Source organism: Lemur catta, chromosome 3 (genome assembly GCF_020740605.2).
Source record: "Lemur catta isolate mLemCat1 chromosome 3, mLemCat1.pri, whole genome shotgun sequence".
NCBI classification, from domain to species: Eukaryota; Metazoa; Chordata; class Mammalia; order Primates; family Lemuridae; genus Lemur; species Lemur catta.
In genome coordinates this window covers 94,985,130-95,000,440 of record NC_059130.1, presented here as the reverse complement: position 1 = coordinate 95,000,440, position 15,311 = coordinate 94,985,130, and the positions used below count along the sequence as shown (strand labels likewise).

The following is a 15,311-nucleotide window of genomic DNA, read 5'->3' as shown; positions in this document are numbered from 1 at the left end:
TCCTGGGTTAAGCAAAAACTACAGAAACAAAAGTGGGCATGCTGATTGCGAGAAAGAAAAAGTGAAGTCTAAAGGGTTAGAGAGCTGAAACTCTGGCTTCCTGGGCCCATGGGATGCCCCCGGGCTGTGTGGGGAGCTGGTGGTGGGGAGACAGCTCCTGACTTCTCGGCTGGGTGGAGCCTCGGGAGGAATTTCTTTCCTTGGGTCTGCAGTGAATCAGTTCTCTGCAAGGTGGGTACAAGGGGTTGGGCGAGTCCCGGGATTTCGTCAGTGGCAGGAGACTGAATGTGCCGGGTCTTGTATGTGAAGAGGTGAGAGATTTACAGGAGGCTGTGCCAAGGGCTGGAGACCGGGTGAGAAGTCTTGGGTACTAACACTGGCGTCAGGAGTCCTGGAGCCCAGCTCCGCTCTTCCAACTGTGGGCTTCTGACCAGAACCTTCCAGGCTGTAAGCCTCAGTTTCTCCATCAGAAAAATGGTGTGGTTGGACAGGGTGCTCTCAAGGTGCTCTGGCCTTCTGAGGGTGAGAAGGGAAATGGCTTCCTTGCCTTAGAGGCTGTGACCTGTTTTCTTTATGGGGTGTGGAGTGGGGAGGACACGCGTACAAGCACACGCATTGGGGGCCATCCCGTGTTGGGGGCTGGAGATACAGCCGTGAGCGGCACAGACACAGGTCCTAGTCCTTGCTCTCCTGGAGCTGACGCAGTGTCAGGAAGGGCAGACACCGAACAAGTAATTGCACAGTTAATTCTTCACTGAGGTTAGAACAGACCAAGGTGATGAGAAGGAGCCCGCGTGGGAAGGGCAGAAGAGAGTTCCAGGCAGAGGGAACAGCACAAAGGCCATTGGTAGGAGCAAGACTGCTGTGTTTGAGGGACAGAGGAAGCCTGTGTGGCCCAGCAGGGAGAGGAGCTGGATGAGCAGTGACACCAGGTTCACAGTCTGGCTTAGGCACAGAGTCCTGTTTGGAGGCAAGAGACCGGACTAGGTGACCCTCTGTTTCTTCCCCCTTGTGTAGAGAGGACACACACACACACACACACACACACACACACACTCTCTCTCTCTCTCTCTCTCTCTCTCTCTCTCTCTCTCTCTCTCTGGGAGCCTTGGATATAGCCAGGTTGGGGCTGCTGTTCTTCAGCTCAAGTTTTGTGGCAGATCATTCAAGCCAGGAAAAACTCTGTTTGTCTCCCCCCACTCTCACCGGTGAGGGGACCTTGGGGTCTCGCCCAAAGAAAGGAAGCCCTGCTTCCTGGTTTATGTTGAGATGGGAAAGACTTGCCCAAGAACAATGGCGTTTTTGCAAAACACCACTTTGTTCTGGTGAGACCAGGAGGGGGTTTCCTTCGGGACCTAGCCTGGTCCCACTGCCCCAGACCTGCCAACCACAACAGCCACATGGCGTTCTCTCTTGGGCCAATCTTTCATCTGAGATACTTGCTCACGCACAGCCCTGACTGGCTTAACCCTTTGGACCCCACCCTGCCCAAGCAGAAGTGGCGCATGAAGGTTTCCCTGGAGACCCCAGGACGTGCTGGCCAGGGCAGTCAAGGCTGATGGGACGGGGGAACCAATCAGACCTGACATTCTCTGTTTTTCCATTCGAAAGGACCTTCTGGAAAAACGGCTCAGATCTATCCTGGGAGTGTCTCAGTTCAAAAAAAATCTGTAATGCACCGGAGTCAGAAGGTCAAACTTTTCTGGGTGGGAAAATTAAGGTGGAGAAAGAAAAAGTGAGCTTCTCAAGGCCACACATCGAGTTCGTTGTGGAACCATGGCCATGATCCAGGGCTCTGACTCCCAGCTTTTAAACATGTAGGTGTAAACCCCTTACAATGAGGCCACAAACACAATGGTAAGAAACATCCTTCAAAAGCATGTTCTAAGCACGTGCTTGCAGAGTTCTCTGTTTGGAAACAGTTCGGTGCACTGTAATAAAGCAACACACAGCATCTCTAAAGAAGCATGTGTTTTTTTCACATACTCTTTTGCTCTAGAGGAGGTTAAAGTTTGGGGAGCTACAGGAAGAAGATTGGAGAAGCAGACAAATCTGCAGGGGCCCACGGTGTCTGGAGGGAGGTAGGAAGGAGAAGAGCGTATAGTGTTGGGAGCTGGGCTCGTTGGTGTCACAGGCAGCAGGGGGTGACTCCCGTAACCACTCCCATGTTTTTCAGGCATGCATGGCTGTTCCTCTGTGAATCGATAAATGGACCAATATAGTGAAACAACCGTGTCTGTTCAAAAGGGGCCTTAATAGAACTCGAGTGGGTGTATCATCATATCGTCAGAACAGTGAGTTAGAAGTGTTGTTTTCACATTCTGCCTGGCACAGAAACAGGCACAGGGAAGCAGTAGAAAGTTTCTCACTGTAATGAAGAGGAATGGTGGTGGTGACAGTGTTGAGGGTGGTGGAGGTATGGGTAGCAACTACATGGTGGTCAGAGTGATGGTGGTGTTGCTTGTAGTTATGGTGACGTTGGTCTTGGTTGCAGCTATGGTTGCAGTGATGCTGATGGCGATGGTTAGTGTGTTGGCGGTAGCTATGTAAGGACGGAAGCCATGCTGGTGGTGGTGGAGAGTGACAATGATGGTGGTATATTGACTATGGTAGTGACCATGGTGGTAGTGATGGTGGTGGCATGACGACATTGACAGGAGTGATGGTGGTAAAGGTGATGGTGGTGTTGGTGTTGCAAATGATGGTCATAGTTTTGTTGGTAAAATGACAGCTGTTTCTCAAGATGGTGACAGTGATGGTGGGGTTGGTATAAGGATGGTGTAGGTGTTTTTGGTCAAATGATCTTAATGATGCTTTGTCTTGGCAGTGATGATGGCGGTATTGATACCAGTACTAGTGACAGTAATGTTTCTCATGGTATTGGTGACACCTGCCTGTCTTAGTTGGTGGCATTGATGGAAATTGTCTTGCTATCATGACTGACGGTAGTGGCACCAGTGGTGGTGGACACAGCAATAATGACAGTAACAGGGAGGGTGGGAAGTCAATGGTGGTGGCAGTGGTGGAGATAGATGATGACCAGGATGGTGGGGGTAACACTGAGAGTGGGACCCGCACTCTCAGTTCTGGCAGTGACCCCTAGATTACAGGTGCTGAGCATAGGCTCTCCTCTCGAGCTGACAGTGTGCTGCACGTGGGGAAAACGGCTCACCACATTCCCCAAAAGCCCTCCTTCCCACTTGCTGCATTCCTGGTGAGGGTCAGTTCTCGGGGCAGGAGGAGATGCCTGTTATCTGGGGGCCGGTGGGGATGGTGCTGAGAACCAGGTCTGTAGCCGGGAGAGTGGACAGAGCGAGGCTCTGGACTGCTGAGCTGGAGGGTGCTCTGGGGGCAGGTCAGCAGGAATGAGGCACGTGAGGGCATGCCGATGGGGGGGGCGCGCTGGGCTGGGCTGGCAGGGAGGCAGTGGTGGCCGGCGTGCAGGGGCTCACGTAGCTGGCAGAGCAAGGGCTGTACTTCCTGCTGACTCAGCAGAGCAGGCGGGAACTGATTCTCTTGTACTAATGTGTCTTCTCCCCGGGATTAGCTCACACAGCTCTGGCTGGGAAAGGGGGAGGGAGGCGGCCGCTCCCACCTCCCCAGGCTTAGGGGCCCACGGTGGGGGAGGATCAGGCAGACCACGGGGCCCCAGCAGGGCCAGTGGCTGACCCCACGTATCCTCGATCTCATTCCCAGTGGGCCCCCATTTTGCTGGCAGGGAGCCAGGCTCCCTAAGTATCAGGGGATCCAGCTGACCTACCCCCACAGAGCCGTTCCACCTGGCTGGTTTACCCTGGCCAGCTCTGCTTCCCAGAAGGCAGCACAGCCTGGGGGAGAAGGAAGTAAAGGCGAGTCAGTCTGTCTCACTGCAATTTCCAGGTCTTCCACGTGTCAGCCATGCGGATCTGCATCTTGGTCCCTCATCTGTGAGATGGGGACAGTGACTGCTGCTCATAGGCCATTGTGAGAGTAGGTGAGTTCAGGCACACCAAGTGCTTGACAAGGGCCTGGCATTCACAGGTGTTTGCTATTATTGTTACTATGCCGTGTTGAATAACTTTAAGCAAGACTCTAAAACCCTCTGAGCCTCAGTTTTCTAACCAGTAAAATGGGGATAATTCTTAATGTGCATATTTGATATGAGAATTGAAAGGGATTATATGGGTAAAAGCCCCCTGTACAGAGTAACGCATTGGTTGTTACTGTCCTTGTTGCTGTCAGCAGGGGGGGCCACCCTCCCCGCCCCCCCATTCTTCCTGGAGCAGGAGCTCGAGGGCCATTTAGGGGTGTGGATCCTTAGAGCACTGTCACCTTATTACTGCAAGGTCTTGTGACAGGCCCAGCTGCCTCTTGACAATGGAAGCAACTCCTCGGGAGTGGGAGATTGAAGGGGGACACCAGTCCAGTGTTTAGCCCCTTGCTCCCTTCCCCTGTCCTACCCCAAGACTGATGCCCTGGATGGGGGTAGAGAAAGGCTGAGAATGTTCTGGGAGAAACCTCCTATACCGAGACTTCCGTGGAATCCTTTTTTCCATTCCTTCATCCCTAGCTCCCACTTTTTCTCTCCTCTTTTCCTTTCCTTTTTATAATTTTTTTTCTTTTTTAAAAATGCCTATATAGCACCCCACATTCCCAGGTGGTCTCCCATCCAAATACTAACCAGGCCGGACGCTGCTTAGCTTCCAATATCAGACGAGGTTAGGTGTGCTCAGGGTGGTATGGACGTAGACTCTCCCTCTCCTGTTTACTCATTCATTCATTCATCTACAGGACACGGAAGTCATGGGTCTGCCCCGGAGAAGCTCCAGAATATGGTTCAGCCCCCAATAGCGGTTTCACGGAGACGTTCTGTGCCTGCATGCGACAGGAGGGGACAGTGGCACATCAAATGAAAATTCTGCTTTGCTTTAAGGAAAACTATCAACGATGATGCTGTTTCATACCATAAAATATGGAAGCATGACTGTATGACTAGTTGATCCCCTCAACTGTAAGAGATCAAAACGGTACCCTTTCACAGGCTTGATGGCTTTGTTTCTGTTTGGACTTCAGGTGCAGAGTTGAGTTGCTCACGTGCCCCTTTGCTAGTGTAATTTTTCCCCTTCTTCCCAGATTCTCATTCCCATTCCTTACTCCGCTGCTCACTCCAGGAATCCACGCCAACATGTTTTAAAATATATCTGCAAAATGTGTTTGTCTTCATAAAATATGCATTTGGAGGGGTTTAATTTACAAAAATGGCATTGTGCTGTAAATCTTTCTTGTCCCTCTTTTCTTGCTCATGATTTTCAGACCCTTCTGTGTGACTGTAAGAGGATTGAGCTGTTCCCCTTGCTGCTGCATGGTGCTGCATCGTGAGCATCCAGCATGCGTCACCCCTTCCTGCGCGGGTGACAGACACATCCCCACCACAGCCCTACGCTCTGCCCCTGCCCAAAGTCCAGACTCAGTGAAGTCAGCTGTGGTGACCAGCACGTTAGTATTGTATACATTAGTACTGTAAGCTACGTCGTTTCCGGAACAGTTGGTAATCGGTTGCACAAGTGCTTTCTTGTTTATATCTCATTGTGACGTAGCACAATTTCCTCACCACACACCACCAATGTTCATTGTGACCCATGTCAAATGTTGGGTACAGGATTCAAGAGACGGATATTACAAGGCCCCACGTCCTGGAGGAACCCACAGTCTAGGGAACTAGTTCAGGACAGGGTTGGGTCACAAAGGAGTCAGTGACTCAACTGGCTCTTCCTGGTGGGGGGCAGGAGGGGCTTTCCAAGGGCAGAGCCACCTGAGCAGGACTTTAACAGATGAACAGGAGCTCACCGGGTGGACAGCAGGGAGGAAGGAGTGGGGTGGAGATGCTCCAAATGGAGGGAGCACCGTATGCAAAGCGTCAGAAGCACACAGTGGGCCAGGTGCAGTGGCTCGTGCCTGCAATCCCAGGACTTTGAGAAGCTGAGGTGGGAGGATCCCTTGAGTCCAGGAGTTCGAGATCAGCCTGGGAAACATAGTGAGATCCCATCTCTATTTAGAAAAGGAGCATATAGCAGCTTAGCATGCTTAGGAAACTTAATGATTTTGCTATGGCTGAGGCAAAATGTATGAAAGCAAAAGGACAAGAGACATTCATTGAGTTCTTATCATGTGTCAGGCGCTGTTCTAAGTGATTAAGTACTGAACCTCTTTTAAGCCACCTGAGAACCCTAGCAGGGCGCTGTCATCATTCCCATTCTACAGGAAAGGAAGCAGAGGCCCACAGAGGTTAGAAACTTCTTCACAGTCACACAGCGTAGAAATGAGGTGCCCAGAACTGCTCCAGGCTGCTTGGGTTCTTCATCGTGATAACATGACCTCTGAAAGAGGAGGAAGGTGAGGATAGAGGTGAGATTGCAGAAGACCTTAAATGCCAGCTGAGTGGCAAGGAAGAAAGCAACAGGAGGCCCTGAATAAGAGCCTGGATGCCACTGAGTGACAGAGTGTAAGACCACGAGCATGCATGTGCTGCAAGTGTTGTGTGTGGGGGTGTGCGTGGGTGTGCTTGAGTGCATGTGAGTGTGCAGAGTGCACGTGTCTGTGTCACTGGGTAGGACCCATGTGTCTTTGTGAGACTAGGTGAGTGTGTGTGTGAATGAGAGACTCTTTGGCTGTGCACAGGCCCGAGTATATGTCCCTGTGGGGGTGAGTGTGGGCCTTGGTGTTCCTGCCACCACGGGGTTCCAGGGAAGCTGTCAGAGCCCATCAGCCCGGCCTGGTGTGAGAGGCCCGGTCTTGGCTTCAGAAGCTAGATGGGCACACATCAAAGGCAGCTGAGCCAGGGCCAGTGGGGCAGAATAATTTAATGAGGCTCCAGAGGGAGGCTGCTGCTGGTCGGGGCAAGAAGTGTGCCTGTTCCTGCCCAGGGCAGCTCCCAGGCTCCCCAGCCAGCATCTGGGATCCGCATGTGTGTTGGGGAGGGAGGAAACCTGTGTTGGGTGCCTGACTATGACTCCTTCCTGCTCCACGCAATGGGAGAATTGCATCTGGACCTAGGGATGCCCCACCCCTGCCTGGACACCAATCTAGTCCCCAGGTATCCCAGGGAACTTCAAGGGAAGCAAGACAGCAAGCCAGGCACTTTCATCCCTAAAGCCATCCTGGCATTTCCATGAGATGGAGCACACAGACAATCATTCCTAGACCAACTAGTCCAACCCCTCACCTTACAGAGGGGAAACTGAGACCAGAGTGGAGCAGGGAATTCCCTAAGGTCACCCAGTGAAATTGAGGCTGGACCAGCCTTAGAATCAAGAACTTCTGAGTCCAAGTCCAGTGACCTTTCCACAACTTTATGCCAGGACCAACCCACACATAAACTAGCAAGGTGCAAGGCTGTTGATTTGGCAGCTCCACCTCTATGACCTGGCCGCTCCCCTCCTCCCAGGTCACCCAGCCCTGCAGAATGGAGGCTGCTCCCCCAGAGCCCTCGGCCAGAGCGGCTTTGTGAGGCCAGCCAGGGACAGGACTGACAGAGCGTCTCCTCATTCTCCCCCTAGACAGAGAGAGAGTGTGTATGTGTGTGTGTGTGTGTGTGTGTGTGTGTGTGTGTGTCTCCTTGTGTGGGGGTCTCAGGTCAGAGAGAGAAATGTGGGGGGACTGATCTAGTCTGTGTTTCTAAGACGTGGGTAGAAAAAGGAGGATTTTTTTTTTTTTTTGAGACAGAGTCTCACTTTGTTGCCCGGGCTAGAGTGAGTGCCGTGGCGTCAGCCTAGCTCACAGCAACCTCAAACTCCTGGGCTTAAGTGATCCTACTGCCTCAGCCTCCCGAGTAGCTGGGACTACAGGCATGTGCCACCATGCCCGTCTAATTTTTTCTATATATATTTTTAGTTGGCCAGATAATTTCTTTCTATTTTTAGTAGAGACGGGGTCTCGCTCAGGCTGGTCTCAAACTCCTGACCTCGAGCAATCCACCCGCCTCGGCCTCCCAGAGTGCTAGGATTACAGGCGTGAGCCACCGCGCCCGGCCGAAAAAGGAGGATTTTTGATCACAGGTGGGAGAAGGGGGTGAGGGTGAAGAGTTGTGCGAGGACAGAGTGACAGGAAGCAGTTGTGAGGGGGCACAGCAAAACGCTGTCCTAGTCCCAGGGTCTTGGGCAGCACACACACAGTCCTATCATGTCCAACGGTGACAGTGTGAAAACTTTCTCCTGGGAGGCTCCCACGACAAATGCCCATTTGTGGCAAGAACCTTCCATGCTCTTGGGCTCACCTACAGAGTTAGGTTCAAGCTCCTTAGCTCTATATGCGAGGCTTCCTCTGGAGTCCAGGGTCTAGGCTTTGGAGTCTAGAACCTGTGGCTGCAAATTCAGGGTCTACTGCTGAACACAGTCCACAATTCAGTGTTTTTTGGCTGCCACAGGATTGGTGAATATTTTTGAACATAAAAGCATTAGACAGAGCATGAACTCTCCTGTTAGACACAAGCCCCACTGCTCCCTATTGCCTCCCACTCGACCTTTTCTGTCATCTACATTATCTGCTGGCACCTGAAAGCACTTGAATTTGGGACCCCTGAGCCTGAGCTCCTGGAGAGACCAGGCTCACATGTCTTACATGCCATAATCTAGCACATGGTAGGTGAGTGATAAATGTTTGTTCAGTGGCTGGCTCTAACTGGCCTCGTCTCCTATGCCTTCAGCCTACCCTGCACTTCATCCCACACTTAAGCTGTTTTCTGTTCCCTGAAACAATGTTCCCTCTGCCTGGAGGGCCTTTTGGTGAACTCCTACGCACCACTCCACCCAGGACCCGGCTCAAGCGGCCCCACCTCTGGTCCAACTTGCAGCTCCCTGCCCGGTGCTCATCTGTTGGAAGACACTGACAGCTTTGACTGTTTGTGGGCTAGGTTTTGAGGTTAGTTTGCATTTGATATGTACATAGTGTTTCGGTCACTGAGGAAGACTTAATTGACACGGCTCAAAGTGTCATCCAGCCTGAGTTAGTGGGTGCACTAACTTTGGTAAATCCCATTAGCAGCTCGGGGTGCTCTGCCCCCAAATCTGGCACTTTGATCCTCATCTTCAGTGGGTGCAGGAAGAGCCTTGTGACTCAGGGTCTGGCCCACTGAGGGAGGAGAGTCCCCGACAGGTCTCCAGGCAGAAGACAAATATTAGGAACAAGCTGGGACCAGCCCTGCTGCCAGCCTGGCCAAGACACCCTTGGCCCATGACTTGGCACTTTCCGGGGCCACCTGCTGGGCTTGGCCAAGGCGATGTGGGGCGAGTTGCCTGGGCCTGTGGGAAGCTGCTGGCAGAGCATGCTCCCCAGGGCTGCAGACAGCAATGCCAGGGTGCACCCACGCAATGCCACGCTGGTTCCAGGGCACCCCCTCTTAAAGGCTCAGTGTGTAGTTCCCACCCAGGGTCCAGACTTAGCTGTTCAGGGTCCCCAGTTAGGGTCAACTTATCGCTCTGCACCAGGAGGGTGGGTACATGTGAGTGCAGGAGCGAGGGAACATGGGTGGTGTGTGTGTGTGTGTGTGTGTGTGTGTGTGTGTGAGAGAGAGAGAGAGAGAGAGTAGCTATGTGAGTATAAGGATTGTGTGTGAATGAGTGTACACGAATGTGCACGGCATGTGTGTGTGATGCCCGCGTCTGTGCCTGTGTGTGATGAGTGCACGTGTGCAATGACGTGTGTGCAGACACACAAACACAAGTGGGCATGTGTACGAAGGGAGGATGTCTGTGGGTGCAAGTGTATGTGTGTGCTCACAGGCTTGTATGTAAGAGTCTGTGAGTAAACTGTGTGGCATGTGCATGTGCATACATATCACTCTATGAGGAAGCAAAGCTGTGAATTCTAGTCCTGGTTTACCCGCTCCATAACTGTTGAAAATACAAACAAATCCCTTCCCCTCCCTTTTTCTGTAAAATAGAATAGATAGGACAAGGTGATCTCTGAAGTCCCTTTCTAGCTTTGATATTCAGTGATGGGCTCAGGGGTTGAACACAAGGGGGAAAGCTGTGCACGTGCTTGTGTGTGTGAGCAGCAGGGTGGCGCTGTGCAAAGGCCATGGCTCTGCACTCCGACTGCACACCCAGCAGCTCTGTGCTCTCAGGTTTTCCCCTTCCCTCTCTTAGCCTCAGTTTCCTCCCCTGCCACATGGAGCCAGTGATTCCTACAAGGCTGCTTTAAGGGCTAAGAAATATTGTTTGCAAGTGCCTATCCCAGAATCTGGCTCACTTCCCTTGCTGCTCACGGTGTGTGTGCGCATGCGTGCACGCGCACCCATGTGCACATACATGGGCACTCATGTGCACATGCCTGACTGCTGGTTGGTCTAGAGAACAGTATAACTACTCTGGATAACTCCTGTCCTCTGGGGTTTCTGATTTCTGTCTGTGCTGGGGACACGGCCACCCAGGAGAGGTAGAATTGGGCAGACAGTTTCCCAGCTACCTGCCTGGACCCATGTGGTCCTGAAGACTCCCTGCTGCCCCAGACTGGCTGTCACATGGGTGCAGCAGTCTGGAAAGGAGGATTGGAGTGGGCAGGAGACAGGCTTTCAAATCCGATTAGTGCCCACCCCGCCATCCAGGGTATTAGAGACTAAAGAGATTCTCCTTCTTAGAGGGTCAACTGTGAGCCTGGGATGGTGGCTGAGCCAAGCATGGGGCCCCGCGCCCACCTAGGATAGGGATTCAGAGTGGGAGCCGGGAGTAGACAGGGCCCGACCTCAGGCAGCGCCCAGTGGATGGGGAGAACCAGACAGTCAGGCTGGATCTGTGCTGCCTGCAGCCTCAGGGCAGGAATGGCTCAAACTCTGGCCCTGGATAAAGGGAGGGGGAAGGGAAGATTTTCTAGAAAGGGAGGGACTCGAGGGACTGGTAGAGACTGGGGAGGGAAAAGAGGCAAGGACTTTCTAGGTAGGAAGGTCAGTGTGGGCAAATTGGAAAGGCTGAATGAGTGGCATGCGTGCATGTGCGTGTTCTAGGGAGAGGGTGCTATGGAGGCCTTGGAGAATATCAAACCCAATTCTTGTGTTTTACTGGTGAGGAAACTGAGGCTAGAGAAGGGAAGGGACATGCCTCCAACCAGAGCAAGGTCATGACTGATTCCCAGCTCAAGCCTAGGGTCTGTCTCCAATTCTTGGGTCCTAGAGAGGGGTGTCAAGCTGAGCTGCCATGGTCCTCCCCTTCTCTGTCCCCACAGGGGTCTTGATGAGCCAGGGTAGGGGCTTAGCAGTGATGTCTGCCTGGGGCGGGACACTCTGTCCCTGTCCAGGGGTCCCAAACAGGCCTAGAGAGGCTGCTCACGCCTGGACCTGACCCACCAGGGCAGGCCCCAAACCCAGACTCTGGACACCCAGAGAAGAACCCAACAGTGGACCTTACGTGTCAGATGGGCTCCGACACCCAGACTAGAGAAAGCACCCACAACCTGACCTAGAGAGGAACACAAAACCTGGACTCAACACAGAAAAGACCCCAACACTTGGACCAGATATACCCAGACAGGCTTCCATTGCAAACCAGTGGGTGACCCCTACAGTTCCATCCATTGGTAGTGCCCAATGTCCAGATGAGAACACCCAGGGAGGGTCCCATCGCCCAAATCCCGAACACTGAGAGAGGATCCTAACACCTGGACCAGATACACCTGGATTGGCTTCCAACCCAGACCCAGAGCACCCAGGGCCGCGGGTGCCCCCGCTGGGGATGGACTCATCCCCACCCATCCTCAGTTGTGCTCACCCTGAGAGGTCTCCCAAGTTACAGGGCTTTTCTGGAGAAATCTGCGATGCCCGGCATTGGGGAAGGGGACAGGGAAGAGGAGGAGGTCCAGCTGGGGGCTGCGGTGGGCGCGGGCAGGCGGGGCAGCTGGGGAGGAAGCCGTGCGCCTCAGAGGCCCTGCAGTCCCCGAGTCACTCGCCCCCAGACAGCCCGCGGAGCGCTGGGCGCGGGGCCAGGAAATCCGGCGCTGGCCCTTGAAGCGGAGCCACGTCGGGCGGGGGCAGCGGGGAGGGCCGGGCCCTGGCACTGCGGCTGCCTGCCGCGCAACGTGACCGCGCTGCCCGGGTCCCCACCGGGACAAGGCGGCCTCTGTGCCGACCCAGCTGATTCCTGTGGGGCGCAAATCCCTTCCGGCTGACAGCGATGGCCGGGCCAGGCGGCGGGGAGCCTGCAGAGGGGCTGGGGGCGAGGGGGCGCGGGGGAGGGGAGCCCATGCTGGCGGCTGGCCTTCTCCCCGCTAGAGGCCATCTGCTCTGTACGGGGCACTTCAACACGACAAGGTAGCAAGGGTTACCATTTCCCAGACAGGGAAACCGAGGCTAGGAGAGGTTGAATCGTTAGCCCAAGTTGTACAACCCCTTTCTTGGTGAAAGACAGGGTTCTAAGTACTGTCCATGATACACTATTCCTATGAATTGCTGAGAGATGGGTGGCATTAATATTCCCAACTTGTAAATGAGGGATCTGGGGCTCAAAGAGTTGAAGCCTCCTGCCCCAGGTGCGAAGACAAGCAGGGAGTGAGGCTGGGACCGGAGCCCACAGCTGCCCACTCCAAACATGGGGGTCACGCACTCACAGTGGCCCAGCCAGACCCGGTGACTCACTGAACAGCTAGCGGGAGGCTCTGCGGCAGGCGTAAGTCACAGGCTCCCTCTGCTCTCGTGTCTGGTTTGTTCAATGTGGTGGATTCAGTGAATGTGTTCAGTTCATCTCTTGGAGGATGGAGGAGATGAAGTGAGGTGGGAGCTGTCGGGTGGCGTGGAAAGGGGGCTGGAAGGGTACTGGGTCAGGGAAATGACTTTCCAGAAGCCCCTCTGCTCCACTCCTGCAGCTGGGGGCGAAGCTGGAACCCCAGACGCTGGGGAAAGGGCCATGGGGTGGGAGGTAGTGTGATCTGGGGCCCAACCTCACCCTGGCTTCCCCAGGAACTGGGTGGGAATTGTCCAGTGAATTCTTTGGCATTAAAAAATGGCAGCTTCTCAGTGCAGAGGGAGCTTGGGTGGCTCTTGGGTTTCGTCTAGCTTCTGTGGGGCCTCCCAGGATTGGGGCAGCTCAGGACTCTTTTCTCATTACTTGACAATGTTTGACCTACACAGGGTGTGTGGGAGGAGGGAGATGGCGGGGCGGTAGGGGGGGTGGGCATGCGGGGGTGGTGGTCTGCTGAGTGTGCATGTGACCTCCAGCATGAATGTGCCTGTGTGTGTCTGTGCACAGGATGAATATCTCTGTGATTTGTGTGTGCCCCTGAGTGTGGGCCTGTGATGTCTCTGGTGGTGTGCAGTGGGTGTGTTGTATCTGTGGGTGCTGTTTGTGTCCGAGCACCTTGGCCTTATCGGGATCTGTGTTCTGTCTCCGGGTCTGCGCATTTGCGGCTGAACCTGCGTCTGTGAGTCTTTGTGTGTGTTTGGGACTCTGCCCCATTCCCTCCACCCCTCCCACCCCCAAAGGGCCCTGAATGCCATTTTGCTGCCTGAATGTGCAGAGGAATGTAAGGGGCCAGGGGAGAGGGAAGCACGTGTCCCGGCTGCTGCCCGCTGGTGATGGAAAACTACTGAGGCCTCCTGGGGCCGGGCAGGCTCTGCAGCTTTTGTGCTGCAGGCTCCTCCCACCCCTCTCTGCGGGGCTGGGGACCTGCTGAGATGGGTTCTCCACTAAACAGAGAGCGCGGCCTCCCTCCCACCACTCCCCAGATGGTTTGCCAGTCCTCTGGGGGGAAAGTGAGGGGGTGGGATTATTTTTTCTCTGAAGTTCTTCCCAGCCCCGACATTTTTTCCATTCTGTGAATGTTTAAAGGGATTCCAAAAATAGGCAATTTCACCTCCATTTGGGGCATCATGAAAGCATAGGGTCTTGGGCTGTTAGAGCAAGAAGTGTTCCTAAAGATGATCTAGTCCTACCTGTCCATCTTACAGATGGGAAAACTGAGGCCCAGAGTTGAGGGGTCCACATCCCTCAGTGACTTTCTGGAAGCACAAGGACTGTGTTCTCAGGTCTGCCATCTGCCAGTGGCCACAGGCCCGTGCCCCATCATGGCCGCATGCCCTGCTCTGCATGGAGCAAGAGGCATTTGTGATGCCTTGAAAGATGGGAGCATTTGCACACATGGAGGTGGGGTTGAGACGACAGGTGTTCCAAGTGGCAAGAAGACCTGGGTTAAGGTCTGGAAGTGGGCAGGTGAGGTGTGCAGTCAGCATGGAGGGTAGGAGGGTACCAGTTAGGCATCTTGGGTGGTAAGACCGAAAAGGTATGTCAGAGCTATACATACAGCAGGGTCCTGAGAAGCCAGGTGGAAGAGCGTGGACTTATCCTCTAGGTGATTGTGGTAAAGACGCAGAACTGTGATGTAGCAGAGTGGTTAAGGGCAGATGCTTTGCAGGCAGATCAGACTGTCTGTATTCAAATCCTAGCCCCAAGACTTTGCTCACTGTATCATTAGCCATGTAACCCTGAGCAGGTTACTTAAACTCTCTCTACCTCACTTTTCTCCTCTTTGAAATGGACGTAATAATAGAACTTCCCTCACATGGTTGTTGTGGGGAATAAATGAGTAGATAAGAATTTAGGTAAAGCCCTCGATGCCTGACGCACGGTCAGTGCCCAGTGATAGTTGGAATGATCCTCAACCCACATTTTAGGCTAACCTGGAGGGAAAGCACACTGGTGGGGAGACCAGTGGGAAGCATGGGAATCATGTGCATGACAGGGTGGAGGTCCCTGAGGACGGCCCCTGCATGAACAGGGATCTGGATGGAGTCCTCAGAAGGGCCTGGGCTCTGCAGGAAGGGGGCAGACACCTCCCACCGAGTGGCCGTGGGTTTGGGCCCTGGATGCCTGGGTCCTGGGAAGCCATTTCTGGAGGGGACCAAGGAGGAGTATTGGTGGGCTGGGCGCGAGGAGACAGAGAGAAGGGGCTCAGCTCCTGATGAGTGGGGTGTATCATCAGGTTGGGGCTCAGGGGAGAGGTCTGGGCTGGACCGAGGCACGTGGGCCACTCCTGCTCGTGGTGCTGGGGGTGGGCAGTTTGGGTGAGGTCATTCGAGCAAGACTAGAGATGGGGGAGAGGGGCCCGCAACCTGGGAGCCCCTCCTGAGAAGGCCGCAGGGGCTGAGGGAGCCCAGGTGAGCTGTGGTCAGAGGGGTGAGGGAAGAGTGTGCTTCCAGAAGGAGGGAACAATCCAGAGAGTGCACGCTGGAGAAACAGCAGGGACTTAGAGAGAGGGGAGGAAGGAAGGGGGGAAAGACAGCACAGAGGCCACTGGCTTTGGCAACGAGGAGGCCACCTCTGTGGAGTCCAGTTTGCAGAAGAGGGGACAAAACC

At 54.1% G+C, this 15,311-nt stretch overlaps 1 long non-coding RNA gene across 1 annotated transcript; it reads right to left on the bottom strand.

Annotated features, from left to right (window-relative positions):
* Nucleotides 1–3,434: 3,434 nt before the first annotated feature.
* LOC123634266 lies at nt 3,435–11,880 on the bottom strand. The gene is made up of 3 exons (XR_006733879.1): nt 11,736–11,880; nt 4,661–4,854; nt 3,435–3,924 (listed from the first exon to the last, which is right to left on the bottom strand). It is a non-coding gene; the product is annotated as an uncharacterized LOC123634266 (long non-coding RNA).
* Nucleotides 11,881–15,311: the final 3,431 nt, after the last annotated feature.